Source organism: Microtus oregoni, unplaced genomic scaffold, assembly GCF_018167655.1.
Source record: "Microtus oregoni isolate MIOR12 unplaced genomic scaffold, Mior012 000053F_ref0000044, whole genome shotgun sequence".
Taxonomy (NCBI): domain Eukaryota; kingdom Metazoa; phylum Chordata; class Mammalia; order Rodentia; family Cricetidae; genus Microtus; species Microtus oregoni.
In genome coordinates, this window is record NW_024543829.1 from 11575855 (window position 1) to 11597577 (window position 21723).

General features: G+C 43.8%; 1 long non-coding RNA gene across 1 annotated transcript in view; it reads left to right on the forward strand.

Moving 5' to 3' along the window:
* Positions 1-12729, forward strand: part of LOC121437591 — a 40739-nt gene extending 28010 nt beyond the window's left edge. The window contains exon 3 of the long non-coding RNA XR_005972984.1: positions 12493-12729. This is a non-coding gene — a long non-coding RNA (uncharacterized LOC121437591). The remainder of the gene's footprint in view (positions 1-12492) is intronic.
* The last annotated feature ends 8994 nt before the right edge of the window (positions 12730-21723 follow it).

Genomic DNA, 21723 nt, shown 5'->3' on the forward strand with positions numbered 1-21723 from the left:
TCTGCTCGGGAACATGGAAGATCAACTTCATTCCTACAGATGACTGGTAAAAAGAATCCCAAACCCCAACATCAGCACTCAAAACAACCAATCAAGTTTCTTCTTATAAGAAGGAAACTGCAGCTCAAAGACAAATGGCCCCATCATTAGCTTGTCGTGTACCCGGGAGAGCAGCTCAGGCTTCTTGCTTTCCACAGGCTGACTGAGGGTTCCTTCGCTCGACCAGGATGTCAGCAGCTCCAAGCTCCCAGTGTTAGCAGCAACTCCCACTACTCACACCAGCTGCAGCCAGCAGCTTGCTGCAACTTCCTGGACCTCTTAGTAGCTACAGCTAGCAGCCCGCACCAGCTGCTCCACTCCCAGCTACTCTCTGGCTACTGGCTGTCCCTGGTGTCTCCAGCCCCGGCTGCTAGCCACTTTTAGTGGCAACAGCTTTTCATGTCACCAGCTCATCCTGCTCCAGAGAGAGTCATCTCTAGAGGGCAAAATAAAACCGGAGCATAAGGCTTGGCCTGACTCATCACAGGTGAGAGGAAAGCTCTCTGTGCACTCATGAGTGAGCAGTGTTCCTAGGGCAGAGGTCCCCACCCCAGAATGGATATAAGAAAGAACTGTAGAGGGCAGAATCCTCCACCAAAGAGGGAGGTCATTTGGGGGCAGGTCCAGGATGGAATCTGGAATAGCTAATATGAAAGAACCTTTTTTTAAAATTAAAAAATTTCACATGTTATCTCTATCTATCTATCTATCTATCTATCTATCTTTCTTTCTATCTATCTCTATTTAGTGTTTGTGTGTGTGCGCTGTGGTAGGAGGGCAACCTGTGGAAGTTGGTTCTTCCTTTTACCATGCAGCCCCTGCCCCCAGGGACTGAACTCAGTCAGCTTCTTCATCATGAGAGCAAATACCTTTACCCTCTCTGCCATCGTTCCCACCGGTAAAGCAAAAGTTTCCAGGAGCAGTCTCCAGGAGATGGGGATAGCTACGGCCTTCAAAGATGGAACACAGAAAAATGCAGAGCGTCTATTGGCTATGTCAAGCCCTGCTAGTCAGCCATCTTGTTTACTTAGTATGGTGCCTGGGACACATATACTCTCCAGCTTTCACCTCCCAGCTCTATGTAACCATTAGAAAGATCTCACCCTCACTTTGTATAAACAAGCAGCATGTTTCATTTCATCCACCTGGGAGATCAAAGATAGCCTAGAACCCAGGCTCAGCACAACTAGCAGGCTGGTGACATCATCAGTCATGGCATCGTGGTTTGCTGGGTACCCTTAGTGCCAGCTTCTTCCCGAGACGGAGGCTCCTTATGTGCTAGGACAACTACATACAGCGGGCAAGTCGCACGCCTCCTTGTCAAAGACACCAGAAAAGAAGAAACCATCACCCCCCAGAAGGCACAGCTTTAATTCCCATTTCCGTTCTCAGTGTGAAGAGCACCTTGTACGAGCTGACTCTGAGCTCAAGTCCTCTCTGTCCCTGGAGTTTGGGCTGGGCTCATTTGCTCTGTGTATCTGAGGAGGGAGGATTGGACACATGAACAATATTGAAGTTGAGTAAAAAAGAAACAATGGAAAAATGGGTCCATGATGCATATTTATTACTGTGTGGTTTGAGGACCAACCTAAGTATCACCTGGGACCTTTTTAAAACTGTTAAATCTTTTGGAGAACCTCAAGCCCACCAAGTAAGTCTATTTTAACAAGACAACTTATATGCAAGTAACATTTGAGAAACATTGCTCATGCTGTACACTTGGATCCTTTGGGGCGGGATCTGTCATGGAAAGCAGATGAACAGGAATAAGATTCCTTTGTTAAGAATCAACCTTGGGGGAGCAACTCCTGGATTCCCACGGCACTGTTTCTGTTTCTATCGTACATTTTCATCCCATTGCACTATATGTAGACGCTTAAATTATCCTACAATCAGGGCCCACTCAGAAGTTAAAAGCATATATTGATAGCTGTCAGCCACTGGACCTGGGTGCTAGAAACCAAACTCAGGTTCCCAGGACAAGCAGTACTCGCTCTTAATTAATTGCTGAGCCATCTGTCCAGGCTCTCAAAAATGTGTTTAGTGGAGGCAATATTATGAGCTAATTGGATTTGTCGAGCTGGGGCTTTCGGTGTAATATCTGAAAGAAAATGTCCTTGAGAAGATGAAAACTGTGGGCCTGGAATCTTACCAAGTCAGAGTGGGTGTCCCTTAAGCATCTTTGGTATGGAATGTAAATCTAAAAGTGAGAGCCGTGATATAGAACTGGTTTGTCAAAGAAAGAATCCAGAAGGAAAACACCAGGAGTTCATGGCTGAGCCTTGGAGAATGCTCTAATTACAGGGTTGAAAGAAAAAAATCTTTGCCTTGCCCAGAAACATTGCTGTGTGATTGATTGAGGTCAGTAGTAGAAGAAACAAACAAGATAATTTTACGTATTATCTTTTCTCTGTAGTGATCATAGATAAAAGAGAAACATATTTCCTACCAGGGAAGAGCTGAACATATGAAGTATGGGTTGGAGAAATCTTAATACGTCTATGAAAGCCTGTGATAAATAAAAATTAGTCATAGGCTTGAGTGTCTAGACAAGTTCCAATTGGTCTGAATGGAGCCTTTCCAATCCACTGCCTTTTCTTTACAGCTTATGACCTGGTCCTGGTGTCAGAACACTGTACCTGGGCCAGCCTAGGATGCAGACACTGGCCCAAGTAATAGCAGCTCCCTGATCTAACCATACCATGGACCTGATTTCACTTGTCTGTCTCAGGGATGAAATGTACTTGCTATTTTCTTTGAATTGGCCAGCCCCTCCTCCCCTTTGCCTGTAGTATGTTTTTCCTCCCTTCCCATTCTTTGTTTATTGACTAGTCACTTCCTTTAAGTAACCCTGAGACAATTCTGCCTTTGTATCTTTAATGTTCTCACACATATCCTCAGGGTGTCATAGTAAGAAAAAGCGCAAGCATGATTATGATTGTCCAACACTAGTAGGATAACAGAAGATACTTCCTGGAATCCGTTTGCTCATCTATTTAATAAATATTTATCGAGTGACTATTGTGTGTGACAGACATCTTGTTATGATATTTTAGAAATACAGTTGAAAACAAGTACCTTCCTGGCATTCGTGAAATACGTAGATGAAGTTTGCGTAAGAAGAAAGTGCTGAGTAGGAGCAGTTTATAGTCTTTGGGGTGTTGGAAAAGTGTAGCGGGGAGGTCCTAAGACGGGGCCGTGTGTACAAAGACCTTGTGTGATGACTGATCTCCATTGTCACTTGACACACTTGGGAGGAGGGCACTCAGCTGAGGAACTGGCTCCATCAGATCGGCCTGTGCATGTCTCTGTGGAGTATTTTCTTGATTGATGATTGATGTGGATGCCTTACCCTCCGTGGGTGGCACCATCCTTAGGCAAGTGCTCCTGGGTTGGAAAGGTGGTTGAAGGTGAGCTTGGGAGAGAGCCAGGGAGCAGTGTTCCTTGGTGATCCCTGCTTCAACTCTTGCTTTCAGGCTCCTACCTGTCTCCCCTCAGTGGTGGATTGTTGCCTGGAGGGTAAGGTGCGATAAACCCTTTCCTCTTTGAGCTATTTTGGCTGTAGTGTTTCCTGCAGCAGGAGAAATCAAGCAAGAACAGGCTCTGGAGTCAGAACAATGGGTTGCAATACTCCAGATGTCCAAGCATCAGAGTGTGGGCACTCAGCTTGGTGATGCAGGAAAGCAGTAGAACCTTTAAGAGGTAGGTTGTGTTTGTCACCAAATAATGCACATTCCACTTCATACTCCATAACAGTGGGCCGAGGCCCAGGCTCAGGCTGGATAGTCATGGCCCAAAGTCGACAGTACTGTGGGTAAACATTGTGAGTAAGCCTTTTCTCCCTCTAAAGGAATTCATTGAATCTGTGTCATGGGAATGGAAAGCTGACAAAAGGCTGGGGAAAGAGAGCGCGCCAATGGAGTGCAGGAGACAGGCCTGGAGTGGGCAACAGCAACCAGACCATGAGGGCCTAGTAAACGCTCATCCTGAGGGCTATATCATCTCCAGCTGGTTTCCCAGGCCAGTCTCAGAGTTCCTGTGTTAAAGTTATCTTCCCACCTCTGCGTCAAGCGCTGGGATTGCAGGTGCACACCACTGCACCCATCTCTGGCTAATAATTTTAAACTGGGGGATTGTCATGGTCAGATTTGTATTTTAGAAAGACCGGATTTGGTGCTTTTGAGATGTAAAGAAAAAGCTGGTACCCTTGAGACAAGTCGGGAGTCACCTTCACTGCCAGCAGCAGTCTGTGGTGACCTGAACTGTCGGACTGTGAGAGTGAAGATGGAGACAGAGTGATGACCTCTGTAGAGGACTATGTTTGCCTGAATGGGGGCAGAGTAGGAATGAGGCAGGAAGGAAGCTGCTCTGGCCCGAATGGAGAGTCTCCCTAATGGGGGAATTATCACTTTGTGATCCAGGTCTGTAGGACAGACATTTTTGGGATGTGAGGTTCAAACACCTAAAACTCATGCTGCCCCAGCCACCACCTACCCCAGTGTTTACCCAGCATGCTGCTGGCATGCATTTGTGCTTGCTTGTTCATGCGGGAACCAGAAGCCTGTGGTCTGGATAGCTTCAGAGTCTAGCAAAGGATCAGACTCTTTCCTAGAATTATCCGGATTATTGCCTATTTTCACCTCCATGACTTGAGTTCAATCCTCAGCCACTTGCAATAGGAAAATTTTTACCTTCATGCAAATTCTGTTCCCTCGAGTCCCATTTTTCACTTCTTTGTTATAGTGCGAGGAGCTGACAGTTGGAAGCCTCTTAAGAGCATGACAAACTGAGCTGAATTAGCCTTTTATTGCTATTTATATCTAAGCGCTGTGTAACACACACAGAAACACTCACATACACACAGCTCATACACAAAGTGTAAAAGTAAAGTTGAGGATGGAGGTAGCTGTAGTTCTAGCTAGTAGGGAGGCTGAGGCAGGAGAACTGAAGTCTGGAAATTCAAAGCCAGCCTGGGCATCATAGTAGAACTTTGTCTGAAACCCAAAAAAGTTTGCCTATCCTAAAATTAAACAATAACAACAAAAAACTTCAGGTACCTTCCACTGTCAGTCCTGCTGTGTATATATTAAAAGTGTTGTACCCATGCATTTTGATGTGAACCATCCTGAATGTTTTAAAAATCAATTAGTTAAGTGTTAAGGGTCTTATAAATTATGCTGCAATGAAGGACGGTTGACCCTGCACATAAAGAGCATTTGAAACACAAATGACAAAGCAGTGAGCTTTAAAAAAAAATGTACACCTAGTTTGCCTTCACAGCTTTTTAAAAGCTTCTTCCGGGGAAGTTCTTTAAGGAAATATGTCTCTGCTTCTGTTGGGGCTGCCAGCACTCCAGCCAATGCAACAGTTGCCCCCTGCAGCGCTGAGCTGCAAAACACCCCTCCTATGGCTGTGATTGCAGCCCCACTGGAGTTCCTAATTTGCATTCTCAGCCCCTATTATACCAGGCCCTGGTTTCAATCCTCAGCACCACAAATAATAAACAGTTAACATGAAAACATTAGGCAAAGCACTTGGGAGTTGGGCACTAATCCAAGACTCCAAGCTTAGAGGTGAGTCTCCCATGTCTTCTGCTGGGATTCCCGAGGAGTGGTGGCTTTCACTGCAGTCCCAGAATCCAGTTAAGTGTAAATTTTTACTATTAGCATTGCCAAGAGTATCTATAAAAATAATCGGAAAGTTAGATTCGCGTTTGTGTAACAATGTACAAGCCTAAAACTCTGAGCTTTCAACAGACTTCTTGGAATGAAAGGGGCTGGTGAATCAGGACTCACCCCCTGTTTCAAAGGAGTCTGTCAGTTATTAGCACTGACAACCACACTCAAGGCTAAGGCAATAAAGTGGAATCGTTCTTCAATTCAAGGACAAGCGCGATGTCAGGCTTAGTGGTATTTAGAAGATGTATTGCTACCAAAATAGTGGCTTATCTGGGCATATGTTTTCAGGATAGTTGTGAACCATGGTCAAAAGAGTTTCATGGCCCTGGAATGAAAAGACAACCAAATTTGTTTTCTGGTTGTTTTCTTTTTCTTATTCCTCAAGGGCCTCCGGTTTCTGAGTTGTGTTATGAAGAGTGAAGGAGGAGGGCTGTGAATTCGAAAATCAAGTAGAAAGTGCGGTTTACATGGCCCCCAGGGCATAGTGAGAGTTATTCATATGCCAAGCTCAGTTTTGACGCCTGATGGCCTTATAACTGGCAGGCTGAGGCACAGGGTTTGGCGGTGTTTCCTACGAGTCTATCTTCCTTGCTGTTGCATGGACGACATAGACAGAGAGTTAGATATATGATACTAATTTGTCACTAGGCACTGTCACTAAAGCCTGATGTGACTATTAGACTGGCCGGCTCGCACTACCAAAAGCATGGGGAGGGGAGAACTCCTGGGCTGAGAATTTGAGAAGAGCAATCACACCTGTGTGATGAGTATGTGTGCGCACACATGTGTGTACAATGCCAGAGGAGGCCAGAAGAGGATTACCTGGAACTGGAGTTGCAGCAGGTTTAGCTACCCACTGTGGATGCTGGGAATTGGGCTACAAGAGCAGCGGTCCTCTTGGCCAGCGAGCCATCTCGTCAGTCCTTTTAGGGGGTGGGGAACACTGGAGTTTGAGCATTGCTCCCAGAATCTCAGAAGTTCTTAAAGTGTGATGGAGGGACCAGTAGCATGGGCATCCCTGGGGATATGCAAGCGATGACTTGGACCATCCCTGTGCCTATGGAAACAGAGACTGTGGGTGTGGGTCCCAGGCTGTGCTTCAGTGGGCAGCTCAGTCGATTCTGACACATGCTAATGGTCAATGTCCACTCATCTAGTCGAAGGGCGATGTGTAACAGCAAGGGCAAACAGCGTCAGATCCCTCGTTAAGCAGATCCAGGAACAGTCTGCTCAAGTCTTTATCTTTGAAAACAAGCCCAAGGGCGCTAGTGATAAGATGAGATTTGAAATGAGTTGCATCAATTCTGCACGTCAAAAGGTTGCCACAGTCGAACATCTTTACTTAAAAACAAAACAAAACAACAACAACAACAAAAACTGCTCTAAAGTATAGCCTCTAAACTATAGCCCCAGGGTTGGGCAAAGAGAATTCTGGGAAATGTAGTTTACTTATTATAGGAATACCTTGCCAAGGAGTGGGGGAGTTTGGGGTTCTGGGAACTGTCTCACAGGAGAGATACAAAACTTTCCAGGGCACCCCGGACTTGGCTGAAGGCAAGCCATTTCTCCTGCTGCTGGCAATGGCTCTCTGGTAAGAGCCCACTGCGTTTTATGTTTGCATGTTTGTTTGTTCTGCTTGTTGAACACTGACTTTCACAGTGTCTTGCTCTGTAACTCAAACCTGGCTTTATAATTAGGTCTGAAAGGACTGGTTCCCAGGCGATTCCCGTATGAAACTGGGAAAGACAGTTGCCTTTGCGTTGGCTTGTCTTGATGTAATTTATTGGAAAGGGCTTCAGGGTTTCTGTTTCAAGTTATATTGGGCAGGCCTCCCCGAGTGTGTGATGGGACACAGAGGGCTCGGTTCTGCTCTTGGGAACTTTGGATGGAAGCTCAGAAGATGCCACCACACTCTCGCCTTTTGTCTTTGGAAAGTAAACTCTGAATTAGTTAATATGTTTAAGTCTGCTGGTATCAAAGGTTTAACCGTATAATAATATGAGTCTTTTTTTTTTTTTTTTTTTTGGTTTTTCGAGACAGGGTTTCTCTGTGGTTTTGGAGCCTGTCCTGGAACTAGCTCTTGTAGACCAGGCTGGTCTCGAACTCACAGAAATCCGCCTGCCTCTGCCTCCCGAGTGCTGGGATTAAAGGCGTGGGCCACCACCGCCCGGCCCGGCTAAATAATAACAGAGGCTGGGGGACTGCCTAGCAGGACCCAACAGAAAACCATCACTGTTTTCCTAACTCAACAGAGATGGGAAACTTTCTAGTTGATACACACCACAGACAAATATTGGGGTTTGTACCTAGCTTCTCAGTGCAAGTTTTCCCTTTCTCCCTTCCTTCCTTTGTTCCTTTGTTTCTTCCTCCCTCCCTCCCTCCCTCCCTCCCTCCCTTCCTTCCTTCCTTCGTTTCTCCCTTCCTCCCTTCGTTCCTTCCTTCCTTTGTTCCTTCCTTCCTTTTTTTTGCAGGACACCTGACTGAGCCAGAGAGATAGGGAGATATAGGGGCCCAGTTTGTAGGACTGTAGATCTGCTCTCTCTGTTCTTTGCTCAATTTGGATGGTTTATTCTTCTGATCTTCTTTGGCGGGAAGACTCTGTTGCTCTACAAAGTGTGAGGAGTGCTGGTTTGACTAGAGGTCTGCAGCCTCACTGGGACCCTAGAAATCTAGTTAATTCTCCTGTCAGTCCACAGAGCAAACCTGGAACCCTGAGACACTGAGGTTTCTACAAGGTTTTGTGCCGCCGCTCAGCCCTCAAGTGCTCCTGAGGCCATCGTCAACCACCCCTCTAATTCTTCCTCAGCTCTGCCCTCTTAAAAGTTTCCCATGATTCTCCAAATGCCTGGCACCTAGTCAGACCGCCAAGCACCTGCCTCAAAGGCAGAGGGCCAGTGGCAGCTTGGGTCATTCCTTCTCCAGCTGTGTGGCCTTGTGGTGGTTTGTCCAAGTGGATCTAAGCTTCTTGGTGCCCTTGTGCAGAGGGAGTCATCTCTGCAGACTGTTCCTGGCTCTGAACCAGAGAAACAGCTATAAACAGTATCTTGTATTCATTTGTCATACAGTTTCTTTCTCCAATGTAAAGATCAATGTCCTGTCATTAAGCTCCACCCTCCGATCCCCCACCCCCTTCACCCCTCTATCCCCTCTAGTTACTTGGCTTCTGTGATCACATACTGGTATGATCGCGCTCTTTTAAATCCACACCTTTTTTTATTCCTTTGATCCTTTAAGAGGGTCTTCAGAAAAAAGCAAAGGCAGGAGTGTGTGCTGAATCAATTGTTTTACTAAAAATTGTGTGTACTTTTTCTTTGTTTGTTTGTTTGTTTTTGAGACAGAGTTTCTCTGTGTAACAACCCTGGCTGTCCTGGAACTCACAGAGATCTACCTGCCTCTGCCTCTTGAGCGTTGGAATTAAAGATGTGCGTCCTACCACCCAGCTACTATTTTTTTTAAGAATTTTATTTTAAAGTCATTATGCATTTATCAGCAGTTGCAAAAGTAGAGAGATTTCCCAGAAGCCTCAGGTGATTTCTGCTGAAGGTAAATTCTTCCTTTGTTGCAGGTAGTATACACCAGTTCAGGAGACTGATGAGGGTGTAATTCATGAGCAGAGTCAGATGTCAGAGGGCTTTCAGGGGTAAGGTTCTGTGCTGTCTGAGAACGTGTGGATTCTTGGAACCAGTTAGGACGCTGAACTCTTTTGTCCTTCTGTGTCATCATCATGCCTGTCCCTCCCGTCACGTGCAACTTCCAGAACTCCTGATCCACTCTTCGATGCTGTCATTTTGTCACTTTTGAGACTTTTACAAATAGAATCATATAATATGTAAATATTTGACAAGGTTTTTGATCTTCCCCTCTCGACACAATTCCTTCCAGGCCCACCTGTGCTGTTTTCTGTCTAAGTAGTGGCAGATGAGTGGTATTCCATGGTCTTTGTTACTGTGGGAAACCTTGTTTAAGCCTTTCTCCTAAGGAGGACCATTTGAATGGCTTCCAGTTTGAGGGAGTGATAGGTACACACTTTGAATTTCTGACAGATAAACACTTAAACAGAAAAAGCAAAACAGTGCAAATGTTGAGAATGATACCAATGTGTGTGTGTGTGTGTGTGTGTGTGTGTGTGAGTGTATGTGTGTATCTGTGTATGTATGTGTGTAATTATGTATGTATCTGTGTGTATATGTGAGTGTACTTGTGTGTGAACAGGCAAGAGTGTTTGGGATTGAACCTATGATCTCATGCATATTAAACATCCGCTTTCCCAGACACTTTTATTCTTCACAAGAGAGGGAAAACTTGCCTTCAGCATTACTGGTCACTGGTAGAGTCTTGCTTGCAGCCACCTTTGCTTTTCTTTCAACTTGATCCATGACCTGCATCGGAGCACATGTGTATGGTAAGGCAGCAGGTCTGGTCTTGGTTCAGGTAATTACTTAGTGATTTCACAGTAAGAATAGACACAAAGTAAACAATAAAACATAAAAGGAAATATACACATTTTCAAGTGTCAAAGGAAGGAGAGTTTAAGTTTTTAATTTCTGTTCTAAGAAAATACAACCCACTGCTCTAGTGTTTAAACTTAGATATGTTGGCTTTTGATGGGACTCTTATTTTAGAATGCCCATCCACGCCATAAAATATGTCAGAAATTATGTCTGTTTATCTGTGTACATATGGCATAAAGCCTAGGGTAGTGCTATCTTAGAGCCCTGGCTGTCGCTACCCCAGGTAGTTTTGATGTGGAACACGGTAGGCTGGTGGTTAGCACCACCCTGCTGGAATGCTGTGCTCTGGCCACTCTAGTTAGTGTCTTTATGCTTTTGTGTGCATGAGAAGGAAGTACAGGGATCAATAATAATAATAAGTGCATGCTTATCATCCCAGGACTGAGGAGATGGAAGCAACAATCTCAGGAGTTTGAGGCTAGATTCAGAAATGTAATGAGTTTGAGGGGTGTGACTATGATGAAATATATTAATACATGTATGAAAATGTCAACATGAAACACATTGTGTTATGCCTAGCTAATATATAGAAACAACACTTCAAAATCGACCCTTAAGTTCATCTTTTACAGATTCAACAGAGCCTGTGACAGTTAGCACAGCTGACGTTAGGGGGCCAGACTGTAATGCCCATCTGTGGAGAGGAAGTCCCTGAAGTACCACGTTGAGTATGTGGGTTAATCATAGTCTGCGGCCCGCTTTCTCCACCTGTAAAATTAGAGAATGAAACAGCTCTCTTGAGTTTCTTCAAACCTTACATTTGCTTCCATTGTCAGTTTTGAACATGGAAAACATTTAAAAAATAAAATGACCTGTAATGATTCCAGTGTGCTTTCTTTTCTTTCAAAAAATCTGGAATGGTTGTTTATTAACATAACTTCACTATTAAATTTTAAAAAGTGAGTTTCATGGCTAACGGAGGAACTATGAACAGCTGATGGCTGTTAGAGAAGGGAGGGTGAGTTTTCTTGAGGGTTTAGCCCCCAGCAGGTTGGCTCCTGTAGATGGCTCCACACTCACTGGTACATGGGCAGCACAAAGTGGACTCAGTGGGTTATTTTTTAAAGGGGGGGCACAAGATTGGGAGTAGGGAGTTTATTGGAAGGCGTTAGGAGTAGTGGTGGGGAGTTAATAGGGTCAAAAGACATTTTAGGCATAAAATATATTTAAAACGTTATGGAAACCTGAAAGAAAACAGAGAAAGGGGTTGTTGTCACATCTTAACTTCTGGGGTTTGAACATTGGACAGTGTGGTCTCCTGAGCTTGAGCAGAGACAGGATGATGATGAGGTCAGCTCACTTGTATACGCCAGAGCCACAGCCGACAGAACTGGACTTGTTTTGAAATCGGGATGCACTCTGTACTGAACTACAGATCACACAGCTGCTCACAGCCTACATGGACCTTAAGAGAGTGGGTTCCTTTAGATTTCTACTTAGCATATACAAGAGCACATGTTTCAAAACCCTTCCTGGGTAAATGCCATAATTCGAAATCACAGTTACCTATCTAATCAGAGTCATTCCAGCTAGAAGGATTTACAAAATGTGTAACAAATTCTTAGATAACGGTACAAGGTTGGCATTCCGTTAGAACAGCCAGGATCGTTTTGTTCTGAGCAGAATAAAAAGCGCCTTTATCTTTTCTGCAAGGAGTTGGCAGTTTGCTCAAGGACATTTCTCAATTTTGAAATGCAAATGTAAGAGCATATTGCTTGCTTTCCAAAGAAAACACATTTTCCTCTTCGGGTCTGAATAGTCCCCGACAGGGGTGCTGTTGGTCATTCGTGAAGAATCTGAGGTGGAAACCCGGTCACAGTCTAGAGATGACTAAGGAAAGCACTTTGTTGAGCCCTGCAGAGAGGTAAGACACCTCCTGACCTCCCAGCCCAGGGGAAGAAGTTGGTGGAGTTCCAGTGAGATGGAAGAGCCCCTGTCACTCTTCCCAACACAATGCCCGTTTCTCTGCCGGTGCCATTGGCTTGCCATTCGCAGTCCTGTCCACTCTCTGGCTTACCAGCCTGCAGCAGCTGGAGATAGTGATTTCTCACTCCTCTGTAGACTTCAAAGTCTGGGCTTGAAGGCCATTGTCTTCTTGAAGAGTCCTTAAGGGACTAATCTCTCTTTTGGAAGAAAATGATGACAATGAGATGAGTTTCTAGAATCTTCTTAGTCTTTGACACATTTTAAAGCATCAAAGAGATCCTGGGTCATGGTCCCGCTTTTGTTTCTTAGAGGAATTAAATGCCTTTCCCTTACTCTAGGTTCCTGAAAGCTGTGTAAGCCATGCAAACAGCAGCAGGACTTAAAGGCTCAAGGAAGCTGAGTGGACCACTAGATCTTACCATGTTGTGCTTCTGGGTAGCAGAGCAATCCTCGGGAGTGCTGAGCGACCTCCATAAACACCAAGTGACCTCTGGGGTGACAGGAACCGTGGCCCTGACTGCACCATGAAGAGCAAACATCTGAGTCTTGGATCTGCTGGCACCTGGAAGATTGATCACCAGAGACACAGCTCTAACTACACCAATCAGAGGAAAAGATGGTAGACAAGGTAAGAACACACTCAGCACCACAAAAAAACAACAACAACAACAAAAAACCCATGACACCAACAAATGATGTGGGATTCCCCTCTGTGTAGGGTGTATGCAGGAAATAATAAAATTGAGAGCTGAAATCAACAAAATACAAAGAAAACAACACAAAGAATCAATGAGACAAAGAGTTGGTTCTTTGAGAAAATCAACAAAATAGGCAAACCTTTATCCAAACTAACAAAAAGGCAGAGAGAGAATATCCAAATTAACAAAATCAGAAACGGAAAGGGGGACAGAACAACAGACACGGAGGAAGTCCAGAGAATCATTAGATCATATTTCAAAATCCTGTACTTGACAAATTGGAAAACTTAAAGGAAATGGACAATTTTCTGGATAAATATCACTTACCAAAATTAAATCAAGACCAGATAAGCAAATTAAATAGACCTATAACTGCTAAAGAAATAGAAACAGTCATCAAAAGTCTCCCAACCAGATGGTCTCAACTCAGAGTTCTACAAGATTTTCAAAGAAGAACTAATACCAATACTTCTCAAATTTTTCCACACAATAGGAACAGAAGGAACATTGCCAAACTCTTTCTATAAGGCTACAATTACCCTGATACCCAAACCACACAAAGACATTACTAAGAAAGAGAATTACAGACCAATCTCACTCATGAACATTGATACAAAAATACCCAACAAAATTCTGGCAAATTGAATCCAAGAACACATCAAAAAAAATCATCCACCATGATCAAGTCAGCTTCATCCCAGAGATGCAGGGATGGTTCAACATATGAAAATCTGTCAATGTAATCCACCATCTAAACAAACTGGAAAAAAAAACCCCACATCATCCTCTCATTAAATGTAAATAAAGCCTTCAAAAAAATATAATATCCCTTCATGATAAAGAGAGCAGGGATAGCCAGGCGGCGGTGGCGCACGCCTTTAATCCCAGCACTCGGGAGGCAGAGGCAGGCGGATCTCTGTGAGTTCGAGGCCAGCCTGGTCTACAAGAGCTAGTTCCAGGACAGGAACCAAAAAGCTACGGAGAAACCCTGTCTCGAAAAATCCCCCCAAAAAAGAGAGCAGGGATACAAGGAACATATCTAAATATAATAAAGGCAGTATACAGCAAGCCAACAGCCAACATCAAACTAAATGAAGAGAAACTCAAAGTGATCCCACTGAAATCAGGAACAAGACAAGGTTGTCCACTCTCTCCATATCTATTCAATATAGTTCTTGAGGTCCTAGCTAGAGCAATAAGACAACAAAAGGAGATCAAAGGGCTACAAGTTGGAGAAGAAGAAGTCAAATTCTCACTGTTTGCTGATGATATGATAGTTTACATAAGCGACCCCAAAAATTCTACCAAGGAACTTCTACAACTCATAAACACCTTCAGTAATTTAGGAGGATACAAGATTATTCGAAAAAATCAGTATCCCACCTTTATACTGATGATAAATGGGCTGAGAAAGAAATAAAGAAACATCACCTTTCACAATAGCCACAAAATAACATAAAATATCTTGGAGTAACTCTAAGCAAACAAGTGGAAGACCTGTCTGACAAGAACTTTAAATCTTTCAAGAAAGAAATTGAAGAAGTCACCGGGAAATGGAAAGATCTCCCAGGCTCTTGGGTAAGTAGAATTAACAGTAAAAATGGGAATCTTACCAAAAGCAATCTACAGATTCACTGCAATGCCCATCAAAATCCCAGCAAAATTCTTCACAAACATTGAAAGAACAATATCAGCTTCATATGGAAAAGCAAAAAAACAAAACATAACAAAACAAAACAAAAAAGCCAGGATAGCCAAAACAATCCTATAAAATAAAGCAACTTCTGGAGGCATCACAATCCCTGACCCAAGTGTGGCATTGAACATTTAGAGTAAGGGGATTTTAATGCAAAATCCTTTAAAACCCACATCTTAGTATCTCACTCAACAGTAGCGGGGGAGGTTTGCACAAGCAGGCAGCTTCATAGAAGATAAATTAGCTGGGGCATCTTGACCTCGGGTTCCTGGAATAGACGGGAAATTTCCCACAAAGCTTCCCATCAAGGAGATCAAATTCTAGTTCAACCTAAAATGACCTTAGCAAGCGTCCAAGATGGAGGAACCTCTGCACTCTCTTGTTCTGTCACAACTGGACATTTAATGGTCATCAGATCAATTGAATGGGGAGACCAGATTCAACACCTAAAGTACTTGCCTCTGGTAACACCACCGAAGCTTCTACGGTTATAGGCAGCCCCAAAGGGAATGCAGAGACTAAGATCCTTCCCCTTTGAACAGACCCTAGAAGCCTGGCCAATGAACATTAGATACTGTGGCCATCCAAAAAGGGAGAGCTCTTTCTCAAGTTTTAAAAATTACGCGGATTTATATAAGGCCAATTCCACGCAAGTATGTAATAAGCTTTAAGCGTCTTGTACCATATTCCTCCATGCCTCTCTGCCCTGTATCCTCTCCCTGACCCTTTCGTTCCTCAGTTTGATGGCATCTGTATACACTGTAGAAGTAACCCAATGAGAAAAGTCAGAGCTGTCAAGACTATGGCGGCAGCCTGTGTTCGCTGAGCCTGGCACATGGCTTAGCGGGCTGGTTTTCTATAATGGCGGCCTCCGTTCGCCCAGCCTGTCCACTGTGTGCTTAGCGGGATGATTTTACAAAGCTATTCCCTGCAGCAGGACAACTTGATAACAAAAGCAGCTGTAGCTTAAGTTCAAGGCTCATCGGCAAGGAATGACCAGAATTCTCCCATATCTTTTTCCAGGCACTGTGTTCTGAAGCCGAGATTATGTCTCTTCACCTCCAAGCGGAATGAAACGGCCTTTATTTGTAAAGGTCTAACTCACAAGGACAAACTTAGAGGCCAGAGCTTCTGTGTTTTATTTGGTCTTAAAACTTTAAATGGATGCTCACAATAAAAAAAAATAAATAAAAGGACAATTACATATAAAAAAATCCAAACTTCTAGTCTCTCTTGTAAAAAGTCACAAGATTTTATACCTTTTGGCCTGGCTCCTGTAAGACTTAACAGATGGGGCAGGTTGGGAATTCCAACGTGAGAGAAGATTCCCTTCCCATCTCCCGAGTTCCCAGTACACCTGGGTATCTTCTGTGAACCCACTACAAGGAAGTCTAGCTCTGCCTGGCTGCTGTGTATAAGCTTTGACCTCTAGACCATGGTATTTTGTTTTTATGTCTATGTGTGTGCTAGACAGTTTTATGTTGACTTGACACAAGTCAGAATCACTTGGAAAGAGGGAACTTCAATAAAGAAAATGTATCAGGTTGTAGGCCAGCCCGTAGGCATTTTCTTAATTAGTGATTGAAGGGGAAGGGCCCAGTCTATTTTGGGGGGTGTCATCCCTGGACTAGCCGTTCTGGGTTCTATAAGAAAGTAGGCTGAGCAAACCATGGGAAGCTGGCCAGTAAGAAGCACTCCTCTGGGCTTTCTGCCTCCAGGCTACGGTCCTGCTCAAGTCCTGTCCTGACTTCCTGTGACATGGAAGTGTAAGCAGAATCAACCCTTTCCTCCCAAGTGGCGATTGTCATGGTGCTTCACTACAGAGATAGGAAGGAACCCTAGCTAAGACAATGCATGTTTTGCCTGCATGCATGTCTGGGCACCGCTTGCATGTCTGAAGAGGGATCCTATCTCCTAGATAAGGATGGCGGTGAGCTGCCACATGTGCTAGGGGTTGAACTGGGGTCCCCTGAAACAACAGTCAGGCTTTTAACTACCGAGCCATCTCTGTCGCCTCAGAATGTGTGCTTTGACGGGAAAAAATTCATTATTTCCACATAATTCAGAGAGATTGCCCACTCCTAGGTGTGGCCTGCTCATGTCTAGTCAAGGGGATAGAATCCAAGCTCTATTTACTTTGCACAATGGACAGAAAGCCTTCTGATGATTTAAATTTGAGTATATTCAAATCATAAACATCTTGATGGATAATGCAATTACATTTGTGGGTTATATAGGAAGCTATCAAACAAGATTACATATTGTGGTTGTTTGAGTAGGTACGGCCGCCACAGAGTCTCGTGTGTCTGAATGCTTGGTCTGTAGGGAGAGGCACCATTAGGAGGTGTGACCTTGTTGGAGGAAGCGTGTCACTGTGGGGGTGGGCTCTGAGGTCTTATAAGCTGAAGTTTAGCCAGCATGACACAGACCCTTTCCCGTTGCCTGCAAATCAGGATGTAGACTCTCAGCTCCTTCTCTAGCACGATGCGTCTGCCTGCATGCTGCTATGTCCTGCCGTGAAGATAATGGACTAAACCTCTGAAACTGTAAGCACTCAATTAAATGTTTCCTTAATAAGAGTTGCTGTGGTCAGCAGTGGCACACACCTTTAATCTCAACACTCGAGAGGCAGAGACAGGCAGATCTCTGTGAGTTCAATGCTAGCCTGGTCTACAGAGTTCCAGGATGGGCTCCAAAGCTACAGAGAAACCTGTTTCAAAGAAGCCCCCCTCCAAAAAAAAAGTTACTGTGGTCATGGTGTCTCTTCACTAAGATACACATTTAGTGTGTTTGTTTTGTGAAGCTTTTGTAGTAAACTAGTATAAACACAGTGGCTGAAAACAAAAGAAGTTAGTTTGAGTTTACCATGGAATTGCATGCCTTTAATCCTAGCTCGTGGAAGCCTAAGCTAGGAGGTGAGAAGTTCAAGGCCAGCATGGGCTGTATAGTAAGACTATCATAAAACCAATCACACAGGTTTTATTTCTTCAAGATTCTAGTAGTTTAGAAGGAGGTCATGCTCACTCTGAAGACAGGAGGAGAGAATTCTCTCTTGCCTGGCCACCTTCTGGTAGCTCTAGGACAGTGTATCCTGCACTCCAAGAGTTACTGTAGATGAAAACATCACAAAAATAGCTAACGTTCCTGTGTGCTTGTCACAGGCTGGACACAGCGCCAGGCCTGGCTGGTCCTGTATTTATTCTCTCCTCCTCGCTCTTACTTTATTTTGTATGCGAGTGTATGGTGTGTGAAGGTGCAGGCCCATGCTCTGCTCATGTGGAGGCCAGAAGACTGTCTTGGGTATTGTTTCTGAGGCGCTGTCTACCCCTCACTATTTTTTTTTTTCGATAAAGGGCTCTCACTAGCCCAGAACTTATCAAGTAAGCTAGGTTAACTGGCCAGAAGGCCCCAGAGCTCTGCCTATTTCTACACTTCTAACTCCTGGTATTGGGATGACGTGTGTGCACACCTGTGTGCCCAGCTGCTGCTGCTGCTGCTGCTTCTTCTTCTTCTTCTTCTTCTTCTTCTTCTTCTTCTTCTTCTTCTTCTTTCTCTTCCTCTTCCTCCTCCTCCTCCTCCTCCTCTTCCTCCTCCTCCTCCTCTTCCTCCTCCTCCTCCTCTTTCTCCTCCTCCTTCTCCTTTTCCCTCTCCTTCTCCTCATGGTTTGAAAGCCAGTTCTAGGGGAGACGCAGCTGTACCGTGTAGACAGGTGTCGTACCGTGTAGACAGGTGCCCACAGCGCTAGACATGAGCACACAGAATGTTTGCTGCTAGTTAGGTAAGGCCGTTCTGGACCCTGAAGAATAACTGCCATGGAGACTTAATATTAATTACAAATGCTCAGCCAATAGCTCAGGCTTGTTCCTAGCTAACTCTTACATTTAAATTAACCTATATTATTTACGTGTGCTTTGCTATGTGACTTGTTACCTTTTCTCAGTATGGCATGCCCATCTTGCTTGTCTCTGCATCTGCTGGTGACTCCAAACTCTACCTTTTTTCTTCCCAGCATTCTCAGTTTGGCTCTCCTGCCTAACTTTATCGTGTTCAGCAATAGGCCAATCAGCTTCTTTATTAAATGAATCACAGCGATATGTATTTACACAGTGTAAAGGAATATTCCACAAACACACAACTAAATGAGTACTCACACACTGAGCACACAATGCAGCCATTACCCAGGTTAAGAAAGAGAAGCAACCAGCATCTCAGAGACCCTAGCAGGTTCAACCTCTGGTCAGCTCCTTCCTCCAAAATGAATCCCTATCTTTATTTCCTGTAACAGATATAAATGGGACAGTACAGGTCACATTAGCTAGTGCCTGGCTTCCTTCAGTCAACACTGTAATTGTGAAATTCATCCATGCTGTAGAGCTGTAGAGCTAGTTATAGCTGCCCGTTCCTGGTGCTGCATAACACCCCACTCTAGTGTTTACTTACCTACTTACCCACTCTATTAATGGATATTAGAGGTCATTTATGAGCTATTATGACTCCCATTTCTATGAATGTACTTTGAGCTAAACATACTTGCTTCTTTCTGTTGCATGTAAACCCGAGAGAAGAATTTGGAGGTCAGATGGTACACATTTATTGCACTTTAATAAACACTATTAATCATTTTTCAAAATGTTTCATGTTTTTAAATTTAAGACTTTCAGTTAGAAGTTATGCAGGCTTGTCCAGGGCGTAGTTTGGTTAGAGTGCTTACCTAACCTGTGTGAGGATGTAGGGTCAATTTCCAGTAAAACATACATACACACACACACACATACACACACACACACACACACCCTATGCAATCTAGAGATAAGGGGGCAGATTTTCAAATTCTGAGTGAAACTGATTTCAATCTAGATTTTAAAATTAGATATACATTTAGATATGAATATAGAATGCCTTTCTCAGCCTCTCCTGCAGCTGGATGTGCAGGGAGCTCTCCTCTGGCAAGTGAGATGAGAGCTGAACTGAGCCGTCCTCCAAGAAAGGGAGCTGGCCTTTCTCTTCCTGTTTGCCTCCTTTCTGATGGAGCAGAAGCATTCAACATGGACCACAAAAAAATTACCTACCGAAGATGTAGTACAAGAGGATAAAGTGTCTCTTCTGCTTTATCCACTGCACAGCAACCAAACAAGTATTTTATCTGAAGACCCAAATCTCCAAAGGTTTGCCTGTTATGTATTTGTCTCATGAACCTACACCATGCTCCACCAACACAGGAAACCAGCCAAGAGAAAGGAATCCATGGCATTCAGGAAACAGAAAATGGGGCAGAGACAATGAAAGAACTCAGTGATTTGGTTTAACGATAGGAAACAGAAATTCTAAGTAGCTAGTAGCTCCAATGAGTATTTGTAGATGGATGTGTCTGTCCCTCTCAGTCCCACAGCTGTTCAGTTTCAAAGAAACACACAGAGGCTTATGTTAATTATAAACTCTTTGGCCTATTAGCTCAGGTTTATTACTAATTAGCTCTTACAACTTAAATTAACCCATAATTCTTGTCTATATTTAGCTACATGGCTTGGTATCTTCTCTGTGTGGCTTCACCTCTTGCTCCCTCTGTGTCTGGCTGGTGACTGACTCTGCCTTTCCTCCTCCCAGAATTCTCCAACTCCAGTAGCCCTGCCTGTACTTCCTGCCTGGCTACTGGCCAATCAGTGTTTTATTAAACCAATACAAGTGGCAAATCTTTACCTTGTACAAGAGCATTAGCCCACAGCAAGAGTTATTTTGGTTTTTGTTTTGTCTCATTAAATGAGAGGCCCAGAAGACAGGTGCTCATGGCTAGTAGCAGATACTCCATTATGTACTGGGGAACCCACTATCTTTCAATTTTTTCTTTCTATCATCTCTGTGGTATGCTTTTACATTTTAGATTTGCAAGATGACTGGGATTTCAACTCATGCTACCATTCTTGAACCACAGTTAAGAGTAAATTTGGTGACAAAATAATGTAAAATTCAACTAATTGAGCCTTCAGTTTAAGGAACTTTCCTGGAAGCACTATTCAACACCCATTTTATCACATTGGTTTTGATCTAATCACATGACTAACCTTATTGTTAAAGAAGCTTGGAAATGTAGTTTGTTACAATAATAAAGCCCCGAATGATCAATGAGGAGAAAAACAACAGTTGCAGCAGTAAATCGTTTTTTCAAGTGTAGAGATCTAGATGGATGGGTAGATAATGGGAATGAGGTACAAGAGGGGAATATAGTGAAGGACAATAAAACTAAGGGCTATTTGAGGGGTCAAATGGAAGCTTACTATTGTAGAAGCTTATATATATATATATATATATATATATATATATATATGAAAGTTTTTTTTCAGTTTTTCAAGACAGGGTTTCTCTGTGTAGACTTGGCTGTCTAGAACTAGCTCAGTAAACCAGGCTGGCCTTGAACTCACAGAGATCTGCCTGTCTCTGCCTCCCCAGTGCTGGGATGAAAAGTGTATACAGCCCAGCATATGAAAGGAATTTAAATGGAGTTACCATATAACCAGGGAGACAAATCCCTAACTAGATATCTCTCATCACCAAATGAAACCTCCCGTGTCAGGGATGGGTTACATCTAATGGAGTCATTGGCCAAAGGAGCTCTAGAGAAAGCCCGGACCTCCCAAGAAAGTTATTGTAAGGCTACTGATTGCCCTCTACAAACTAATGGTAAGGCCTGTGGAATATTTGTAAACCCTGTGAAGATAAACTGTTGCGACTGGTTTGATGAAGAGCCAAACAGCCAGTCGTTAGGCAGGAGGTAGAGGTGGTACTTCCAGGCATAGAGAGAGTGAGGAAGAGGAGGAATCTAGGCGGGAGACACGGTCGCCAGCCAGCATGGAGGATGCAGGATGGGCAATACAGAGAGATGAGGTATTGAGCCACGCAGTTAAATGTAGACTAAAAAGTGTGGGTTAATTTAAGTTATAAGAACTAGTTAGAAGCAAACCTAAGCTAAGGCCATGCTTTCATAGTTAATAATAGGTCTCCATCTGTGAGCTGGTAGCCCCCCAAAAAATCTGCCTACAAACACTGGATACAGAGAAGTTGAGCTGTGGCCTAGCTAGAGCCTTCACCCCTAGTGACTAGTGTTTATGGTACTGGAAGGTACTCTACATGCTACAGAAGAGAAGATAGCCAGCCAACAATCTTTCTACAACCCTGCAATC